Source organism: Nematostella vectensis, chromosome 1 (genome assembly GCF_932526225.1).
Source record: "Nematostella vectensis chromosome 1, jaNemVect1.1, whole genome shotgun sequence".
Classification (NCBI taxonomy): Eukaryota; Metazoa; Cnidaria; class Anthozoa; order Actiniaria; family Edwardsiidae; genus Nematostella; species Nematostella vectensis.
This window is the reverse complement of record NC_064034.1, coordinates 21,322,538-21,344,142: the sequence shown is the minus strand read 5'-3', so window position 1 is coordinate 21,344,142 and position 21,605 is coordinate 21,322,538. Positions and strand designations below refer to the sequence as shown.

Below are 21,605 nucleotides of genomic sequence, written 5' to 3'. Positions count from 1 at the left end.
TACAGCCATAACTCAAATCATTACAAACTATATCATAATTGAAACCAAATATCTAATTTTCAACGCCAAACTTAGTAACTTCTTTCCTTCTGTAAAATTATTGATTAGTAAGGCAAAAATCATGTGCACATTAGAAGAGCATATAGCGAGAGAAAATTCAACTATCACAAGCCATCGTAAAAAATGGAAACCTTTTTTTCTTAATTGCAATCCTTGATTGATTGAATACCTGGAGAGCGCTGCGCACGCCGATCACTATTCTGATTTGAGCAGTATCCTGGGTGGGGCGAGTGGGGAGGGAGGAAGTCCTCATTTACTAACGTGTATGTGTATGTATGTTCTGTTAAATGTGAAATTTAAAAAAAAAAGAAAGGCAAATGTAAACAATGTAAATTTACTATAATAAAAAATAAAATAAAATAAAAAAAATCGAGAAAGATCTGCACCCTATGCCTTTCAAAGGTTGCCGAGGACTTTGTCGTCCGTGATTATTACAAGCCTGCTGCGCTGCGTGTACTTGATGAAAGCATGGAAGCCCGAAGTCCTCCACCGTGAGGCCTATAATTTTTCTGGTTTACATGCGACAGCAATGCCATACCATAACTGATGACCTACACCTCATCCACAGGTCTTCCCCAAAGGTTACATCACCAATCGCGACATCAGTGGGAAAGGCTACCCAAAATGAGGGTACAAACAGACACAGAGACACTGGCAGCATCTCCCAAAGCTGGGAAGCCACCCCAGAAACAAATGCAGCTAATTTCTGTGCATTCAGAAAATTTTATTCCAGGACTACCTAAAGAGAAAGTCATACGCACAAATGTCAGCAAAGTCGAAACCGCAGACGATTTGATTTGAGAGCAACAGCGAACGATGCGGGAACTAGCGGTAAATGACATCAGCGCTCATCTCGGAATTTTTGTAAGTACTCATGGCATCGGGCTATTGCCAACAATTCGCGAATATTTGAGTGAAAAAGACTTGTTATATTTGTGTTTAGATCTTCAAAGAGCCTTGGAATCATGTGTTAGTCATACAATTCCTCAGGTTTATGACATCAGAACTTGGCTAAATGGTTATGGAGTTGAACTTCATGAACACACTTTTCCAAAGTGCTTCAAACTGGAAGCTAATGAACACGCAGTAGTAGAGATGTTCTACAGAAACTGGAGCCATTACAAATGGAAAGGACCATTGGTGCTTATAGAGGTATGGATGGTATTGTACAATTAACAGTTATCTACTCAATCTCATCATACATGAGGTGATAGCCAACTCGCCGAGTACGCCTTGTTGGCTATCACCTCATGACGACGAGATTAAGTGGAATAACTTTTTTATTATATCCACTTTTGTATTATATTTGGTAGCTTTTCTGGTATTTAATTTGGACTTTTCACCCTCAATAAGCTTAACAAAACACGCGCCATTTTTCCCCAGTCACGGCATATGAACTGATAGCCTACTAGTAGAGGAGCCAATCAGAGCGCACGATAGCTCATATCTAGTTAGTGTGGATATTATAATAGGTGTGAAACAGGTAGAGGAGCCAATCATAGCGCACGATAGCTCATATCTAGTTAGTGTGGATATTATAATAGGTGTGAAACAGGTAGAGGAGCCAATCGGAGCGCACGATAGCTCAAATCTAGTTAGTGTGGATATTATAATAGGTGTGAAACAGGTCAATTAAAATGTCCCTGGATTTAACTCAAATCTCAAAAAATATATATAATTGACAAATAAATCAAAACGAAATTGTACAAATGCGATTCACTAGGTAATGCAAAGCAAAGAAACTACTTTGATATAACCATGTACAATAATTTTTGGTTTATTGTGTTACCTTCAACATTCAAAATGAACAGATAACGTCTTATCATAACTCCAACCAATATATTATTTTCTTGTAGAGGGTTCCACCTGGCAAACCAGATCTTGTTAAACCAACCCTAAAAAAAAGCTTGATTTTGAAAGACTAAAAACGGACATTTCGAAGTATGAAGGCAACATTCGTCAATCTGCATCCACAACATGGACCAAATGGCTCAATACAATTGATGAGTTGTTGGAGGTACCTAAAGAGTACAATTGACCAGTAGAGGGACTTTGTAAAGCTGAACGTACAGCACCTCAGCCTGTGTCCGAACAAGTTCCTCAAGACCTGGAGGAGTTACATGACAGGGGAACTCAAGAAACTAGAGAGGTAAACTTCCCCTATAGCACCGACAAACTAGCGAGAAAAACGAAAACAATATTATTTTTAATCCGAAAGGCCTAGTGACACAAGGGTCCGAGATTGCATGGCAATCAGTGCCCTTTCTCATTCAAAGAAGGACAACAATGATTACAATGAGTCTTTGGAACAGAGTCCAAAAACATTTTAACTTTCTTTTATTTTTACCATCTTGAACAATCAGGACCTTTCGTTGTTCACTCCTCACTCTTCGCTATACCTTATGATATGGAACTTCCACTAAATATAGACAAAAAACCTTCTCAACAATTGGGCACGCATGGCTTTAACTGAATACACTCAAACTTGAAAACATCAGTTGTTGTAGTACATGTATGATATGAGCTTCCAATAAGCGCACCATTTTAATACTCCATGACTCCTTTTCAATCTTGACCAAAATTGTGAACTGTATACAGCATATTGTCAAAGGATGTTAAACATAAGATCATGGGACATTAGCTTATGAACTATTTGTACATTTTCAGATTTACACCACAGGATACAGGAGGCCAGAAGAAAGAGCAGCCCCAGTAGCCCCGGTCGAAGGGAACTTTCTTAAAAGAATCGCTGTTGGTGTTGGTCCCGTGTCTTGGGAAAGTTTTAAAGCTGGAAACGGACCACTTCTAAGTACATTACTACAAAGGTACACACAAAGGCAAATGGACTCCAAGGCATGTCCCACGAAAGAGGGCTACTCTTGAACTGAGCGACTGGCTAAGACTTGCATTATATGGTGGGGCCAACTCGTGGATGGGATGAAACTGGAAAGGGTTCCAGGACATTTTTGAAGGAGAGGTACGACTATCTTATCAGTCATTGATAGCAACGTTTAATATTGTTTTGTAAAATACAGTAGACTCTCGCTAAATTAAACTCGGAAATAAAAGGGAAATGCAGTTCAAGTTAGCGGGAGTTCGATAAAGCGAGGTCGAAGAAACGTGGTTTTAAGTCATAACCAACTCAAGGGGAACAGGACTTGGTTCGAAATAGCGGGAGTATTAAAGTTATTCCAGTTCGATTTAACGAGGTTCTACTGTATGTCGTGTATTTTTTGAGAATGCATTTCAATCTACATATAGTTTGTCCATATGCCTTGCCCGTCGCCTATACTGTAGACAGAACAAACCCCATTTTACCCTTTACCTAAATTTAAAGAGTTTGTTTAGAGTTTATAGTATTTATTCAAAGAGTTAAATAATCCATAAATGATTGTATGATATTATAAGTATATCATATGAATCATATATTACATGTAAATAAATTATGCAGTTGGTAGAATAACAATGTATGTTTTTTAAGGGTGTTGTCTTTGGGGGGCAGAATTTCCGTGGTACAGCGCGATGTTTTGGGGGGTCAGAATTTCCGTAGCAAGGCACGATTTTATTTTGTGGGCCCGAATTTCCGTGGCAAAGCGTGAGATTTCAGTGGGTCAGAATTTCCGTGCCAAAGTGTGATGATTGTTTTTTGGCCAGAATTTCCGTGACAAGGCACGATGCTTTTGGGGGGAAGAATTTGTGTGGTAAGGCATGATGCTTTTTAAGGCCAGAATTTCCGTGGCAAGGCGCGATGTTTTGGGGGGCCAGAATTTCCGTGGAAAGGCGCGATATTTATTTATTTATTTTTTTGGGGGGGGGGGGGGGGGAGAATTTCAGTGGTAAGGAGTGATGTTTTTTGGTGCCAGAATTTCCAGGTCAAAGCGTGAGATTTAAGGGCGTCAGAATTATTGTGGCAAAGCGCGATGTTTTTTGGGTCCAAAATTTCCGTGGCTTGTTTTTTTTTTTTTTTTTAAACTATAAAATGTATGACATGGATTTCGGTCAAATGAAAGCTATTTTATGTTAAATTAAAGAGGCACCGCCAAAAAAATTAAATTTTTACCCGATTGCCCGTTAAAATGGTCACGATAACCATATAAAAGGCTAAATGAGAATAATTCAAAATGTTTGAGGATACGTTCATCTTGAATTTGTTCAAAAGTCACCACTCGATGATGTTCTCAAATCCTCGTGTTGTTGTGCTATACTTGATTTATTTATTGATTCTGGCCATTTTTCTGCTATTGATATAATTCTTTCGGTATTCTTAAGTAACCAGTTGCATAGACAATTTGTAGCTTTGAAACCCCTTTTAAAATTGGCAATAAAATTTAACTTCAAAAATGAAAGCAGGGTTTCGTCACAATTCACACTTCTTTCTTCGGAATTGAGTTCGCAAGCTACAGATTATTTAGCTCAAAATGGTATAGCAAAATAGCAAATTGACAAAATGCCATTACTGTCAAAATAATTAGTTAAAATTCACAGAAACTGCTTTAAAGCTATCAAAACCTACTTACTCATATCCTAGCCGACATGTACGACAACCTCTTCTCTTCCCCTCCGTACAAGGGAACAGAAAAAAACGCTACGGTATGACTGTTTGCAAGGATTTGGCCTATCAGGAGGCGTAACGTGCATAATTTACTTCCGAAGCGTCGCAGCGTGGTCTCATATTAAAACATCATCGAACGAGAAGCAAACAATATTTCAACATCACTAAACATTAGTTTTTTTCTGTCTTTTATGGCTCCGAAAAAGAAGAAACAAACAAAATCTCAGAGAAGGAAGTCTCTTCAGCAAAAAGGAAAACTTGGAGCTGGGCCGGCATGTCTTCAAGGCAAGATGTAGTTTAGCCATCGTTTTGGAGGTCCAAGCCAAAAAGCTATCCCACTGGTGATTGAAAGTTGAAAGTCATTTCTCTGAATAAAACTGTCTACCATGGCACGGGCTAAAAAAAAACAATAGAAGAACGTGGCATTGATTTACACGATGAATGCTCTGAGTATGAGGATTCCTCACAGGACGAGTTTTTGCCAAGCTCGAGTAAAGTCCAAAAAGTAAACACTATGCTTCAAGAGAATGCGAAGGGCACAAGCCAACTTCCGAACACAAGCTATTTGTGGCTGGCATGTTTTGATTTTGACTGTTATTGTTTGACAGGCAACAGCGTCCTTGCATTGTAAAACACTCACTAGACGATGTTGTTTGCACTGTATAAGCTTACATAAAGCAGACTCGAGGTCCCTGTCCTATTAGCCTTCATATTTTAATTTCGAGCTTAACATATTGAAAAAAATGAACTATTCTTTGTATTCAAGTGACGTCACAAGCGCCTTATTAAATATGCGAGCATGAAGTGGTGGTGTTTGTTCCGGTGACCGAATTTCACAACAAGCGCTGAGTCAGAATCTCTCTCTGTGAAAATGCCCTACACTTGCGTTGTTTTGGGTTGTTCGAACCGATCATATCGCGAAACTGACAAAAGTTTCTATCGCGTTCCCCGTATCGATATTAAAAAGGAAGCTTGAGTAAGCGATTTTACAAATGCCAAGAACAGTGGTTAAAGACCACCTCGTTAAATGCTTGTTAATCTCTAAATACCATTAGTTTTCCAATGATACATGTTCCCAAAGCATTTCCTAATGTTTTTAGCATTAGTAGCGGCTTTCTGGATAGATTAATTTCGCTGCTCAGTTATTCGAGATGTCGAGGGACTGGACTTTGGGAAATTTATGGAAATCTGACACATAATATTTCTTTTATAATGTGTAGGGGTCGATCCCTTGACACAATAAAACTTTTTCGGGTATCGTTCCTTCACATTTGGCCCTAGGCTTTCAGTGTACTCGGAGAGAATCAAAGCGTGTGCTTGCAAACATTGGCCATGTTGGTTTGTTTGACCACCACTTCATAAACCGGAAGTTAACGCACAAAAGAAAGTCACGTGACTGAATACAAGCAATTGCTTATAATTTTCTATTAAAAAGGCAAATGAAGATCAATCATTCTAGTTCCATCCTGTCTACTATACTAAAATATTGATACTTTAAATGTTCTTTATGTTTGTAATGGCTGCACCAACAGATGCTTCAGTTTTGAAGGATCACTCGCTGTTGAACGTTCTCGTCGCACTGTGGTTGGTCTAGCCCTTGCAGTGGCGTTTATTGTTACTGGACATGGATTTTCTAAATTCCAGAAAACATTGAACAATAGAGTCCTAAAGTTGTGACTTCACGTCACCATGACACCGTATTTTTTTTAGTTCTAAACAAAGCAAGATGGCGTCCCAGAGCGTAACACATTGTAAAAGAGCAAGAGGCATTTCAAGAGTTACACCTATTTCACAAAAGGTTGTCAGTGTAGGTGGCGAAAGGCAAATGGTAAATGGCTTATGGGTACTAATTACTCGTAAAATTGAAGGTGCTAAAAAAAAAAAGGCCAGCAATGTCAGAGCCAAGCATTGGTAAAACCTTTAATGGATAGTTGTTTTGATTTATCCATATTCTTCGAGACGCATGGTTACTTTCGGTCGTATAACTGCCATTTGCCAATCGCCATTTGCACTGACAACCTTTATTGAAAAAGGTGTATACGGCTCAAAGAGTAATAAAAAGACAAAGGAATTAATCTAACCTTTGACTCCAGTAATGTAGATCTCGACAAGTATTAAAAAGTGACCCAAAAGGGTTTCGCGTAGAAAATAACAGTTCAAAGTACGAAATGGGCCGGCGTTTCCATCCCGAGGGTGATCACTATCCTGAAAGCCACTGCTGCAGGTTTTTCAGCTTCCCAAACAAGAAAAAGAAGAAGGAACTTTTCGCGAAATGGGTATTAGTTATAAGGTATGTAATTTTTCAAATGTGACGCGTTTTAAAAAAAACGATTCATTGTTCATTGTTTCAGCGGGTGTTAAATTGAAACCAATTAGACGTTAAAGGATCCTAAGCAACCTTTTGGGCTTCCTGTGATTTTCTGTATTTTCATCGGATGGCGGCCATTTTAATGGAACGTTCCAATGGCGTCTATATAACGCTCCAAATGACTCCCATCTTGCGTTACTAAACATTCATTTTGGACTCTCCTGAATTATTGCTTCATCTGTTCTTGGCAATATTTTTGTGAGTTTTCTGGAAACAAGTGCTTTTTTATGATAATTTAATCTACTTCGAGCAAGGAAACATTCAAGATGAAGTTCACCCCTCCAAAAAATATCACCAAACATCGCGTACAAATCTCTATGAAATTACGAGAAGGAGTAAAATGGAATATCGCCGACATGGAAGGGCAATATGACTGTGAGTTTGCCAAGGATAACACAAAAGGTTAACCAGGAAATCGATGAGAACTGTTAGAGGATCGAGTGATTGACAGCGTCGTGGAGGTAAAAAGGTTGTAATCTCCCCTCTTAAAATGAGGAAACACTCGAAAACTACGCTGAACTATGTGCCGATTTTCCTTTGAAATGTATTTCGGAAATGTTAAAAAGAATAGAATAAAAGCATAATCAATGCATTATATTCCCCCAAACAAACATGTAACAAATATGATATTATACATAAATCAAGCTGATGTCTAATGAATTGTTGGAAAACAAATATCGTCTTATTAGTTGTTTTATTTTTTTGCTAGATAGATAAAGTATTTTACCTGTAATGGTATAGTATCCTTACTGGGACAGTTATGTCTGGTATTGTGTATCAATTTTATGTTTATTTGTATAAAAGAAAATCTATGAGAGAAGATCTATGTTCATAGAAGCAGCAGACTTTATTACTTTGTGTAAATCAAGCCCTCAAAATGTTATTTTTGGTCTCAAAGGCTGTTCCTTAAAAAAAGGTTTTGTGTTCTCTGTCAACTCCTGTTTCGGTTTTCCTTTTTTTTCTTGAAAGCCTAAAACTTCACACTGCAAAATGACTATGCCCCTTTTTGTCCTCTGAGCTGGAGTATTGTTTAAGTAATTAAAATTTGGATCAAATTCAGTGTTTTGTAACGCACCTTATTTAGGTTTATTTGTAATACAGCAAGAAAAAGGGAGATAATGGAGCAGGTAGGTAAAAAGATATGCAGAAACCCTTGTACACAATACTCAGTTTGCAACATTTTTTTGTTTAAAATAGCATGAGAGAAAAATAGCTTTTCAGACATGTTTCCCAAAAAATACACAAGGTATTAAAGTAATTATAACATTTGGTTGGATAACAAGTAATTTTTCCTGGCTTGTAGGTTGGTCTGAGTACATACTTTTATTTATTTTGGTTTACCTTGGCGACGTTTCTTTTCAAATACAGCACCCAAGCTTGTACTGTCATAAAGAAAACTATACATGTAGCCAAATTTGAATACATGAACTCTCTGAAAGTTTTAAGTTTTAAAAATTTTGATTGAATATCTCCAAAAAATATAGTTTTATTTGACTTTCGTATTACAAAAATGATTGAATATCTCAAAAAGAATATACTTTTATTTGATTTTCGTATTACAAACAAGCAAACAGTCCATGTAATAATGAAGTTTGTAAACTTGGATAATAATAAAAACTTAGTCAGTATATTTATAGTCATTAGAGTACTACACAGGGGTGGATACAGGGGGGCGGATTGGGTGGATATCCACCCCCTTAATAAGTAAAAAAAAGATGAAAAGTAACTTTGTTTGAAGAAAATAGATGTCTTATGTACGGGCAATACTGTCCACGTGCCTTCGCCTGCTTGACTTTGCTGACGTGACAAATCCATTTCAGTGTGAAGTATTGTTAGATTTACGTGGACCTACCAAGAACCACTGGATCTACTAGAAACCGTCTATCTGGCAATTACCCACCTCCTCATTTGGACATTACATGGGAAAGGGTAAAATCTGGCAGATATCAGTTGGTCAGGTGGGTCCGGCAGCAGTGTAGGAATTTTAGCTCTAATGCCATCAAAGAAAGCTGACTACAGTCCTTTGGCACAACTGAGATGAGTTTTGGATTTCCTGTAGGTCGGTTGGAAGGACCATTGGATAATATTATGGACTTATTGTTGAATATCATGATAGTGTCATACATAAATATAGTTTTATATAATCGCAAATTGAAGAAATATCCTCCATCTAAACTGTCTGTAGAAAAGAAGGGCTGAATAAAATGTTGTTGGCTTGAAGCGACAGCATCCGCTTTGGAGTTCCAATAGGTACAATGCAACAAATTCAAGATTGCTGGTTTTGGAGAGACCGCACAGCAAAATTCGATTGAATATAAAACAGGCTCTCGTAGGCGACTCTGACACAAATGGGAAACAAGCTAACTGAGTTTCAATCTGACGACGCCCTGGCGCGCGACGTGTTTGTACGTACGCCAGACGACAGCAAACCTTGCACTTCAGTAGAAGATAGACCAACGCGTTTAACGATGTTATTCGAAAGGTCGACAATGTTTGTCAGTGTCAAGTTGTCAGCGCTCTGTGCGGTGGATATGTGCTTTTAAACGACTTTGTCGAATTGTCAGTACCGACAAAACAAAACAGCCGACAAAACAAAACATGTTGGTGCAATCTAGCGATAAACGGCGAGAGTAGTGATTTATGTGGTGCTTTGAGAATTTGCCTGAGAGCACCAATTTGGTGCTTTAGCTAGTGGTGATGGATGCCATCTTGGTGATTTGAAACACCGAGAAACTACCACGGCATTCCAGATTATATCATTGCTGAAACCACATGCCGTTTGCAAGTCCTGAGATCAGGACATTAGCATCAGAATTGGACTTCCAGGTCAAGATGTACAGCCCAGAGTACCTACAATCCAATGGAAAAAAAACAGGGGATGATTGGAACTGTACAGTAGCTCATGAGGAAAGCACATGAGGGAAGTGAAGACATTAATCTGGCACTACTTGAATATCGCAATACACCTGTAACAGGTCTCAAGTATTCACCTGCACAACTACTTACGAGTCAGATGCTTTCACTAGTAGGCTACCCAAGCCTAAAGTTGCTGAGTATGTTTATGTGGAGCTGGAGGCACGGCAGCAGAAAAAAAGGCATATTATGACCGTTATGCCCCTCCTTAGACTGAACGTTGGTGATAGTGTGAGAGTATGACTCTCACACTGTGAATGGACACCTGCAGTCGTGACAGACCTACATTCAGCTCCACGCTCTCACATGGTCAAAACGGAAAATAGTCATGTGCTCCGCAAAAACCGGAGGGTCATAAACCGTACTGCTGAGCAGCAGCCAGTGTTCAAGGCTGCATCAGACACATCTTCTCCTTCAAGTGCCTTTCGTAGGCAAGCGTCTACCGCAGAAGGACAATCCCAACTTGTTGAGACACCAGATCAGCAGTCTTGCTACAAGAGAGTCCGATGAAAGTATCTACCCGTTTGTGAAGACACCACTTTGGATGGCCGGCTATGTTACTCCATGTTCCGTGAACTATGTGTCGGGACAGTCAACACAAACTGTTTTGACAACTGTTACTAATTATTGTCTATCACTTTTACTTTGTTTAATGATCAATTCAGGGAGTTTGATCCTTTATTGTAAATTATTGTAATTGGATATTGATTTAGATAGTCTGCATTGTTTTCCCTATACAAAAGGTAGATGTCACATATTGTATGTTTTAGTTTTCCGCGTTTGGATAATTTATGCGTAATAAAGATAGGCGTCCTCATGGATGGTGTAGACCACAACAGCGCGTGGACGTGTTGTTGATAAACTTGCCAAGAGGAGAGATTTACAGATAGATGTATTGATTGGCCTACAGGGAATAAACGTAAAACGAAGAGTTGTGTGCATAATTCACTCTTCTAGACTTTTGACAACAAGTTTCTTCTCTTTTTTTCATGCTACCCTGGCAAAGTTTAACAAGTTAAAAAAAACAGAGTCAAATGAGACTATTTCGCGAAAGCCTGAACGATTTGGCCAATACCATGACCAGATTCATGCAGATGCCAAAAAAAAATTGAAATGAAAATATTGCTGATGTGTGTAAAGCACAGTTTTTGCCATCAGTTCGGGATGGACAGCAGCGGCGTAGTGGCGTTAAATTACATAATTTTAACATCTAGGATCTTTGGGTAACACTTCACAGCACTGGACCCTATCTAGTGCCTGTGTGCAGCACATCCCACATAGGTATACTTAAGAAGTACAGAAAACATTAACGGTAATTAACATAAGAAGGGGTGGCTTTCATAAGCATGATCAAAAAATAATCTGTGATTTTTTTGTATTGGCCAGTAAGATTATGTAGTCATATTTCATATTAAACACGAACGTGCGCTATAAAAGGGACTTGCCTAAGGCAAGCTGTCACTGAGTGCAGAGCTCTGTGTGACAGACCAAAATGCTACAATAGAGTTCTAGAGTGGCCGATAACACTTTATAGAAGAAAACATATCTTTATCAACAGCTGTTTCTTGAAACAGAAAGAAAAAAAGCGAGGAATAGATATGTTTTGAAGCGATGAATATTTCAAATTCGTTGTTTGTACGCGCGCGCACTATAATGACGCCATTTCAAGAGGGGGCGCTATTTTTCAATTTTATTTTTAATTCAAACGAGCGTGCGTTGTGCTTAATTTCTTAAGTACAATGTTTGCTCTTGTTTTTTTAGAGAATGGACTCCAAACACTTTCCCGAATATTCCTTATACTACTTATTAACCGAGCGCAAGGTCGAGGGCCGAGGTCTGTGCAAAAAGACCAAGGCCTGAGATTTCTCAGTATGGACCGAGCAAGCGAGGTTAATAAGTTATTTATTACATGGCTTTTCCTGGATTTACAAGCCACGAGTGCCCAACTCCAAAGCTCGACATAATCGATTTGTAAGAGTTGTCGATTTGTAAAAACCACCATCGAAAATTGCCTTTTACCCCGATTTTACCGACCTTCACATGAAAACATCCTTTCTTTTATGTTATTTTCTTTATATTAGTTGTTATGATATTTGTTGCTATCCCACGAAAAATACCACATGCTGTGATAGCTTTATTGCCTGCCCGCTTGCTTAGTGTGTTTGACAGTATAGATGATACTGTAAAGGGCACACACATTTGTTCAAAACACTTGTCAGAAGCTGACACCAATCCTGCGATTACAGAAAAAAAACTATAGGGGACAAAGAAAGGTGAGGCATTTATTTCTTCACACCACCCATAGCTCATTCACTTGTTTATTGTATTTATTGTTTTAAAATTATTTGTAAATTACATACATGTAGTTGTGTCTATGCTTGTCTACCGAGGGAGAGATCCCATATAATAATGACCAGGCATGCTCGTGAGTAGCAGGCATGTCACCCTGATATAACCAGCCCCCCCCCCCCCCCTCCTTCCCCTCTGTGTGCTGTAAACAAGAGGTAACCTGCTGTTGAGGTACCCTCCCATTCATTTATACAAGAACATTAAAATAGACAGAGTAACTGCACTCGCCCATTAAAGTATATATACTTATTACTGTAAACATAATGCACCGAAACATCCCAAAATCACCTGAAATCACCTGGGAATCACCTGGGGAGGATGCCACTAAAAAAGAGAAGAAGAAGAGGAAGCCTTCGTTTGAAAAAATAGCACTAGAAAAAGAAAATGTATCGCTCAAGCTACGACTCAAAGGTACCATTAAAAATATGATGTATTTTGCAATAGATGATACTGTACATGTTAGCGAGTTGTAACAAGCAGCATATGCACAATTTTCAACTATTTGAATATATGGCAAAAGGTTATGACCCATTTCTCTTTGTTGTCATCATACATCATTTTACCCAGACCTAAGCAGCAACCATTATTGCTCAGCCAAATATGTGTCTGCCCTGCATATGGTTTACTGAGATAAAGCTTCTTTTCAAATTATTATTATTATTATCATTATCATTGTCATTATTATCATCATCATCATCATCACCATGATCATTGTTTCGGCGTAAATCTACTACATAAATGACAAGTGACAGTTCGTTAATATCGATTTCAACCACGTGATTATAATCCATTGTAAATCAGTCAGATCAACAGTAACCGAGATCGGAACTCTGAAATACAGCTTACCAGTACAATTACAAAACCTACAGCTAACCAGGACTTTGAGAATAAGAAAACACGATCGGATACGCCACAGAAGTAAGTTAATTTATGAGTTTGAATAACTGTAAATAAGCTTTGATTCCATGCAAATTAAATAACTTTCATTCATTCTAGATCGAATAAATATATCTTTTCACATCGTTGGATTGTTATACGATTTGTGGCGAAATCACCACGGGGACCTAACGCACCATTACATTCGATTTCTTGGATCTCCTATTGGTAACGCGAAGGGATTGATGTCAGAAGGAATCAGAAGATTTGGACATGACCACTGAGGAGGAGTTGAAACAACTGAAGATAGATTGCAGGACTGCGAAAGCATCGCTCACACGACAAGGGAAGGCTGTGAATAATGTAATAGCTGTAAATCGATATGGGCCAGAAGTAAGTAACGCCCTCGTAAAATATCAGGAATGTTTCGAACATTTGGTAGATACACACGATTAATATGTAAAGCTGATGGAAAGCGAGGAACAGTTTGAACAGGAAGAGGAGTGGTTAGGAAGCTGCAAGGAAGATTTTATGAAAATAGAATTCCGTGCTAAAGTTTATCTCGATTCAAATGCTAGTATAAATAAGGGGAAAGGGCCTAAATCTGTTGGGGTTGAAGTTGGAAGCATTTCAACAGAAAAACCAGACCAAAGTAAAAGTATGAATGGAATGATCGGAATATCCGGTACGGCAAACACGTTACATTGAAAAGGCCATTGGTCAAAGTTGATTAAAGACAATGTTTGGATAACGAAACAAAGCAAATTGCCCCTGTTTAATATTTTTTTAAATATTTCTGTATTCCAAAAACCACAGGGTACCCGCGCCAAAAACCCTGAAAAAATTGAAAATACAAGTCTGAATAAGAAAATTTCAAAGGTCATTGGCCAAAAATTATAAAAGACACAATTTTAGTATCGAAATAAAGCAACTTGTCGATGTTTTATTTCTATTTCAAATATCTCCACAAATTTTCACCCTGTAGTGGTCAGAGGAGCTAATTTTGATGGATATCAAAATGCATTGCTAAGGTTAGAAATAATGTTTATAAATCGATGAAGGAGACACTACGACAAATCCACCTCATCGCAGCTGAGTGACATGCTGCACCACAGCAATACATTACCAGAGCTGAACACCTTGGAATGCGATGCCCTGAATGTCCTGACCGAGAAGAAGGTGGAAATACTCCATTCGGTACTTCGAAGGTAAACGGTCTTTCAATAAATAATTTACTGGGACTAAAGCTAGAGCTCAAGAAATATAAAAGTCATCATTTGTCATAAGGCCAACTTATTTCAAAGGAAGAGCAATAAAATGCAATCTTATTCAAATTCATGTGAGTTTGATCTCAGAAGATAGCAAACCTTGCTTCAATTGGCTTTAACCCTGGAATAATCTCTTACTTACAGTGAAATCAAGCCATGGTATGATGCCAAACACATCCAGACAGTGGCAAAGATGCTAAACTGCATGAGATTTGACAGCAAGTTCCAGCAGTGGTTTGTTCCTCAGTTGTCACTGGTGCAAGGGAAAGGGTGATTATACTGTTCTGTGTGGCTTGGCTGCAGAATACTTAGTCGACAGGTTCGCAGATTTTTTAGCACCAGGTGAACGACTTTTCCATGTTAATTTTTGTTTATTTGCAAATTACAAATTAAAAATGTAATTTAAAAATATATATTTTAATAATTAAATTATAGATAATGCATATCCATAGATAGTTAATCAATTTTCAATAATTTCAGTTTCGTGCAGAGTTATTACAATAACAACAGCGATTAAAAAAAGGAAAAACATAACAAAACACAAGTATCAAACCAAGTATTAGTAAACTTCTTCATTCTTTGAACATTTTCTGCATTTCTTTCATCGTAGCCGTATTGTCTACCTATCTTTGATTCTACTGTGGACCAAAGGAGCCTGCCCCTTGGATATGCATGGGATAACAAGTAGCCAGAGGACAAGCTGCAGTGCGATCACTGCTAAGTAAACAAAGAAGGAGAATACGGCTGCGGCCATTCTTTCCACAAGAAGTGCGTGATGGAGACAAAATGAAAAAAATCGAGAAAAAAAAACTAAAACTCGCTTCGGGTTAAAACTCCAAGGGTTTCTTTGGTATTCTGTTTAGTATCGCGGTGTTATTTACATACATTTAGGGCGCCTGTCAGGGAATGCGGCGCTTATTCATTTATACTAAGATATGGTGGGGGGTGCTAGAAAATTTATTTCTGAGGCTGTCAATACATACTACAATGTATTGCCCCAATTACGGACAGTTGTTGCATTTAAGACCATAACTTTATAGCAATAAATAGAACACTTTTGATATTTTGCCAGTAACAAGATTAGAGGTTAACCTAAAAAAAATACTCATAATATATTTACATATTTTTTTTCAAGTATTAATTTGGGCCTGAGCCTCCTTTTGTTTGAGCAAATTGTTTAAACATGGCTCGCCTTTTTTTGACGAATTTGTCTTTTTATTATATTTGTCACACGGCAGCCAGATGTTTATATTTTGCGTTGGTATTCCTACTATTGCTGATGAAAATGGAAGTCATTTTTTATATTTTCACCATCTCTCATAGTTGGCTGCTAGAAAGTTTCTCAGAACAGCAGGAAGTTAGATCTTTTATCATTCATAATTATATTATTCATGGTGCAGACAGGTTTGTTTGTGTCTTGCAGATGGCTAGCACTCGTAATTCAGCACAAGTCAAGGCCCAAAAAGGGTCATACGCACACCTGCTAACCCCTAACAGGCGAACAAAAAGGGCATTTGCACCCAACGAAATACCCCTTCCAGTACAAGCAGCACCAACATCAACATGCATCAACAATTCCGGTTATCACAGTATTGAGGAGATATTGAGAAGAGTGGTTCCATTGGTTTCAAATGCTGCTACGGTGTCTGCCTGTTTACAGGATTCAGTCACCCAGACAAGTGTCAGCATAAAGGCTGTGCCATTGGCTGCCACCAACACCATGGCCCATGCTCAGAAGGAGACTCTGGTAATTGATATTCCAGAAGGAGACTCTGGTAATTGATATTCCAACCATTTGCCTCAGTTGGGGTTCTGCCAGCTAGCAGGGCTTTTTTTCTGAGACTGCTGATGCCAGGGTTCCTCAGAGTACCAACAACAAAATATGGAGCAATGAATATTGTCTTTGGGGTGGCTCCTTCACACTGCGGTCACCCAAGCCTGAATGGAGCTAGGGCAACCCTCTCCATTTCTGTGGAGCCAGCATCAACTAAATAAGCTCCGCTGCGCAGCCAGAAATTGTTTGTTACTGCTGGAAACGCTGTCATATATGTTGTAACCATACAAATCTTATTACAGAGGCGCCCCAATGTAATTGTCTTTCTTGTCAGAGCTCTTTCTTTATAAACTGTATAATAAAGATAATACACGCTATGCATTTAGGCCTGGTTGAGTTAGGACTGGTAGCGAGATTCATCAAAACGAGGCCGGTCAGCCATGTTATTAACTACTCCATAGCTGTTCTTTAGCTTTCACACAAAAAAAGACAACTTTAAAATTAGAAAATGCCTTCACATTGCTGCGTACCGCGGTGTACATTTAAAGGATACAAAAATGCCATCAGGAGAGGTTTCTTTTTTTAATTTTCCCAAACCAGAGGGATTGAGAAAGAAATGGATAGCAGCACATTGTTGTCCCATCGACTTTGTAATTCCATTCAGTGTTATTTTAAAGTTAAATAAGGATGCTGTGCCTAGTATTTTTGCTTGGTCTAATGACCAGCAGTCAAGGAAGCCACCAAAAGACAGTTACTCTACTAACAAAGATGGCAGCGATCATGTTGTTTCATCGAGTGATACTTCGACACCTTTTAAACATGAACATTCTAAAGTTATTGAACTTTCAAATTCACAAGAAGAACTGTCTAGCCTTAAAGCAAAAGTGGCTGAGCTTGAGGATCGTCTCAAGCATACTGAAAACGAGCTAGCCGAGAAAAATCGACTCTATCAAGTTGTTTGTGATCAACTCAAGCTTTCTAAGCACGAACTATTAATGAAAGAAAACCAACTAAAAGAACTCAAAGACAAATTGGACAACTCCGATTCATTGCTTTTTACATTGAATCGATTTCAATCTAAAGAAAATATTGCATTTTACACGGGTTTTCCAAACTCCGACAAACAAGCTCAAACAAGCAAGACGTTCATCCGGAATTCTACGATAGTTTAAATGACGAAGATGATGAAGAACAGGAAAATGGTTTAGTACTAAAGAAAGGACGAGGCAGAAATCTTCAGCCAATTGATCAATTCTTCATGGTTATGTGTAGAATGCGAAGGGGCTTCAAGGAGCAACATTTAGCACACTTATTTGGATTGTCATAGTCAACTATTAGTCGCATATTTATTTCATGGATAACCTACATGTTTTTAAAGTGTGGACAAGTAAATATCTGGCCTACAAAAGACATAGTGTTGTCAACAATGCCAGAAGCATTTAAAGCTTACTATTCCAACACTAGAATCATAATTGATTGCACTGAAATAAGATGTGAAATGCCAAGCAGTTTGTTAGTAAACTTTGTTAGTGAACTTTTCAGTGCATACAAAAACCATCAAACTCTGAAAGGACCGATTGGAATTGCACCTAGTGGTCTATTACTTTCATTAGACTAAGTGTTCGCAATGATACTGGATATAACTTGAGGTCATCAGCTGCTCCTGTTTTCTCAATTCCTAGAGAATCTGGAACTTTCCAACACTCAGCTGCCACTCTTTTTAATAAACTTCCACCATCGCTTAGGAACACTTCGGACTACAATGCTTTTTGTAGGAACATTAAGAAGGACTTAAGACAGTCACTTTGAATACACGTTTAATCGACATTTTATATACATATTCTTAAATTGCATATAGATATTATAACTTAGAACTTACTATATTAGAATTTTTTTATCAGTAGTGTATTGTAGTGTATATTGTTAATTGTAAGTATCTTACAGAAGAAGAGCCTCTTAATTGTTGGAATCTGTAATAAACCATTATTATTATTATATTATTATTAGTAGTAGTAAACTATACACTGGGAACATATCTGACAGAGAAATAGTAAGAAGTGGCCTGCTAAAGCAATCCTTTGAGAATGGTGATGTGATAATGGCTGACAAGGGGTTTACCATTGAGGATCTTTTGCCCTTGGGAGTTAAAGTAAACTACCCTCCATTTCTTGGAAACAATGCACAGATGAACCCAGATGAAGTCATTGAGACACAAAGAATTGCAAGTGTTAGAATCCATGTTGAACGTGCGATTAATAAAATTAAAAACTTTAGAATCTGGCAAGGAGATTTCCCTCCCAGCCTTATTGGAGTAGCAAACCAAATGTGGGCAGTGTCTGCCTTTCTTTGTAATGCACAAGACCCTCTTATATCAGCGTAATAGAGCAATAACTTATATATACTGTTCATGTGTGACAAATGCAAAAAAATGTTCTGTTTGATTCCTAATTCAATAATTGATATTGTTTCAAGTTCAAAAACTTCAAGAAACAAAAATGATTGTTATACTTGTTTATGAACTACTGTATGACAATATTAGCTCAACACTATTAAAAACTAATTTCAGGGTTTGTGTGGTCTGAGTTCTCTATTACTTGAAATTTGATGAACACTGCAAATCATAACACAGGACACTTTGTACATACTGACATTTTAAATAGTATAGTAAGTCAATATTGATTTATTTAATCATCATCAATTTATTTCAGTCAATTAAAATTTTACAAGAATCAGAAAAAAGTCTTGTATGTTATTGTTTAAAATAATTATTAAATAATAATCTTCAAAAAATTGGAATATCATTTCTCTTATTTTTAATAGCTTATCACTTATGCTAGTATGTCAAGTTTCATGTAATATTGTCATCAATCATTCCTGGCATTATGATACTTGACAGCAGCTTTTATCATATAATGATAAAAATAAAACCTCTCTAGTTTGCATGCCATTCTGTCCCAAAACTGTCTGTCAAACTTAATTCGTTCAATACTCATTCATACATAAGTGTACACAACAAAATCACACCACTCGGCTTTAGTGACGCCCATCTGTCCCTGCACTTGATAGTAGTAGCGATTTTTTTTCTTCAGTTTAGGTTTACCATTTACATTTTCAAGGTAGAAACCTCGATCAGAGCAATCATCTAAGGGAGTTACATCGAACTTTGTTTCAGGACATTTAATCTCCACAAGACCATAGGGTTTCTCACAGCCAATGTCAATAACTTTGCCATCAGGTGAGGCTCCGATGAAAGGTGCTTCAAGACTAACTACCAAACCTGACTTGAACACTTTAACAGGTCTTCTTGTTGAAAACATATACTTTTCATACAAAAAGCTATATCTTAAAGCTATTGCTTCATAAGTCTGACCATGTTGGCAGTGCCTAGATCTAGAGGCAGAAGAAGATGGATTCAAAAGAAAATCAGCAAGACTTTCATGCTGCTTTTGCCGAACACAAACTCTATCAAAATTGGATGCAGTCAGTCTGAACATTCTCTCATTTTTCCACATTTCAGAATGTGACTGATTTTGAGTTTTCCTCTCAATGTTGGTGAGCTTAATTTCATCTACACTTATGTATTGTAAAAACTCTTCCTTGTTCATTGACATTTTCTGGGATGTCAAAGTCTTGAGAATTCTGAAGTGGGAAGTGTCGGTACTGTCTGTCTGCAGTTGAAGTGATTGCAATTCTAGGCACAAAATCAATGTCACAAAAAACAGAAAACTTAGACTATGTGAAAGTGAGTTGATAACTGGCATAAGACCCTTTAAGACTTCTACCAAACTTTGTGTCAACATATTCTAAGACATCTGTAGGGGACAGTATCTGTGCTAAAGCCATATTAGGATTAATTTTCATTAAGTCTGCCTTCAATTGAATTTCATCAGATTTTGAGTGTCAATATTGTTCCTAGCTTCATAAATTAAACACCTAAGTCCATCAGGTTTTTTAGAAGCAGTAGTGCTTGCTGTGGAATCATTTAACTTAGTTTTCTTAATTAACAAGTCCATAACAGGCTGTGGATGAATATTTTCACTTCTTCCAACTTTGTGCCAGAGTTGACGAAATGATGTGCAAGCGAGTTTTGGAGTCATATCCTGTTCACCGTTCAAGTTTTTGGTATTTTTACTTTCATACAGAGTAAACTTGCAAATTTGCATCATCAGGGCAAGTGTGTGGTTGCAAAAACCAACTTGACCCGCAACACATGAGCAGCTTGCATGTATAACTTCTGCTTTGTTTGCCAGGTTTTGAAATATGAAGATTCATCTCGGCTCTAGAAAACCAAGGCATGATTTCAAGGCTTGTAGACCATCCATCGTTCGGATATATAACGCTTGTGGAGGGCTTTGAAACAGCAGCAGCTTGTAGCTGACATTTTCTTTGTTTTCTTTTAGAGTAGAGTTTATTTGGGTCTGGACCGACTATATTTTTGTCTTGACCACTGCTGATATATTCTCCAACCCTTTGAAAGATATTAAAAGATATTAAAATCTAAGTTTCAGTTATAAATTTTGGCGCGCGAAGTGTGGCAGTGAACTCGTGAATTTGCAGCACAACGAGACAAAAAATGCTTCCTAAATGCTTATTTTATGTTGTAAAACAGAGCACACGTCAAAGTTCTACTATTAAATAAACTGCTTTACTAGTTTTTTAAATATTTTTGTGCAAAAAGGAAAACTGAGAGCGACAAGAGGCGTTTCCGTTCGGAACCCTTGGTATGAATAGTGGAGGGATAAGAGGCTGATGCAGGCTCATTCTTTGTTGTGTAATTATTTACCAGAAAAACCGTGGATGAGAAAGCAAATTGAAAACTGTAATACGAAACTACTTAGGGAGGACCTTATTATTGAGACAATGGCCTACAAAATTAGTAAGACTAGAAAACCTAGTCTTGGAGAATACGAAGGAAGCTAAGCTAAACATTTTTGCCTTAATGTGCTATAGTGGAAAAATAAAAAAACGATTTCACGGTGCAAATTCTTGATAAACGTCTTGAGGCTCGGCATCTTATTCTGGTGGAGGCAGTGTTCTAGTTTACTGGTATCACTAGAAAAACTATAGACAAGCTGTACAATAACTAGATAGTCTGCAAGGTAGGCAAGCCGGCATCAGGAAAGTAGATGAAAACATGATGAAAAGCTATTTTTAACCCCCGTGTAAAGAAAGTAGTTTTGCCGACATCTCGAACATTATCTCTTAGTTGGGACATAATAAACTAAAGCCAAATAAGGATTTGTATTCATAGTTCGGAATGCCAGTAATAGGTAGTCGGCGGATGCTGCTTTAGCGAGCAAACAAGGAGATGAAAAGAAAAATAAGGCCATTAGAGCTTGGCGCACTTAGGGAATCTTAATAATATCAGCAAAGGACAGTTTTTCTCTTTCTGTATACGCGAGTCATAAGAGTCGTTTGTGAAAAAAGTGCAAATAGATTAGTGGT

General features: G+C 37.8%; 1 protein-coding gene, 3 long non-coding RNA genes and 1 pseudogene across 7 annotated transcripts in view; 3 read left to right on the top strand and 2 right to left on the bottom strand.

Moving 5' to 3' along the window:
- LOC116601989 (protein ALP1-like) overlaps positions 1–21,605 on the bottom strand; it is a 48,546-nt gene that overhangs the window by 12,259 nt on the left and 14,682 nt on the right. The window lies entirely within an intron of this gene.
- Positions 1,380–3,204, top strand: LOC125561384. Its single transcript, XR_007307416.1, has 2 exons — positions 1,380–2,209; positions 2,728–3,204. It is a non-coding gene; the product is annotated as an uncharacterized LOC125561384 (long non-coding RNA).
- Positions 12,880–13,396, top strand: LOC125561380. Its single transcript, XR_007307409.1, has 2 exons — positions 12,880–13,160; positions 13,239–13,396. It is a non-coding gene; the product is annotated as an uncharacterized LOC125561380 (long non-coding RNA).
- On the top strand, positions 13,442–14,374 carry LOC125561395. Its single transcript, XR_007307430.1, has 2 exons — positions 13,442–13,511; positions 14,183–14,374. It is a non-coding gene; the product is annotated as an uncharacterized LOC125561395 (long non-coding RNA).
- Positions 18,826–20,035, bottom strand: LOC125561297 (annotated as a pseudogene).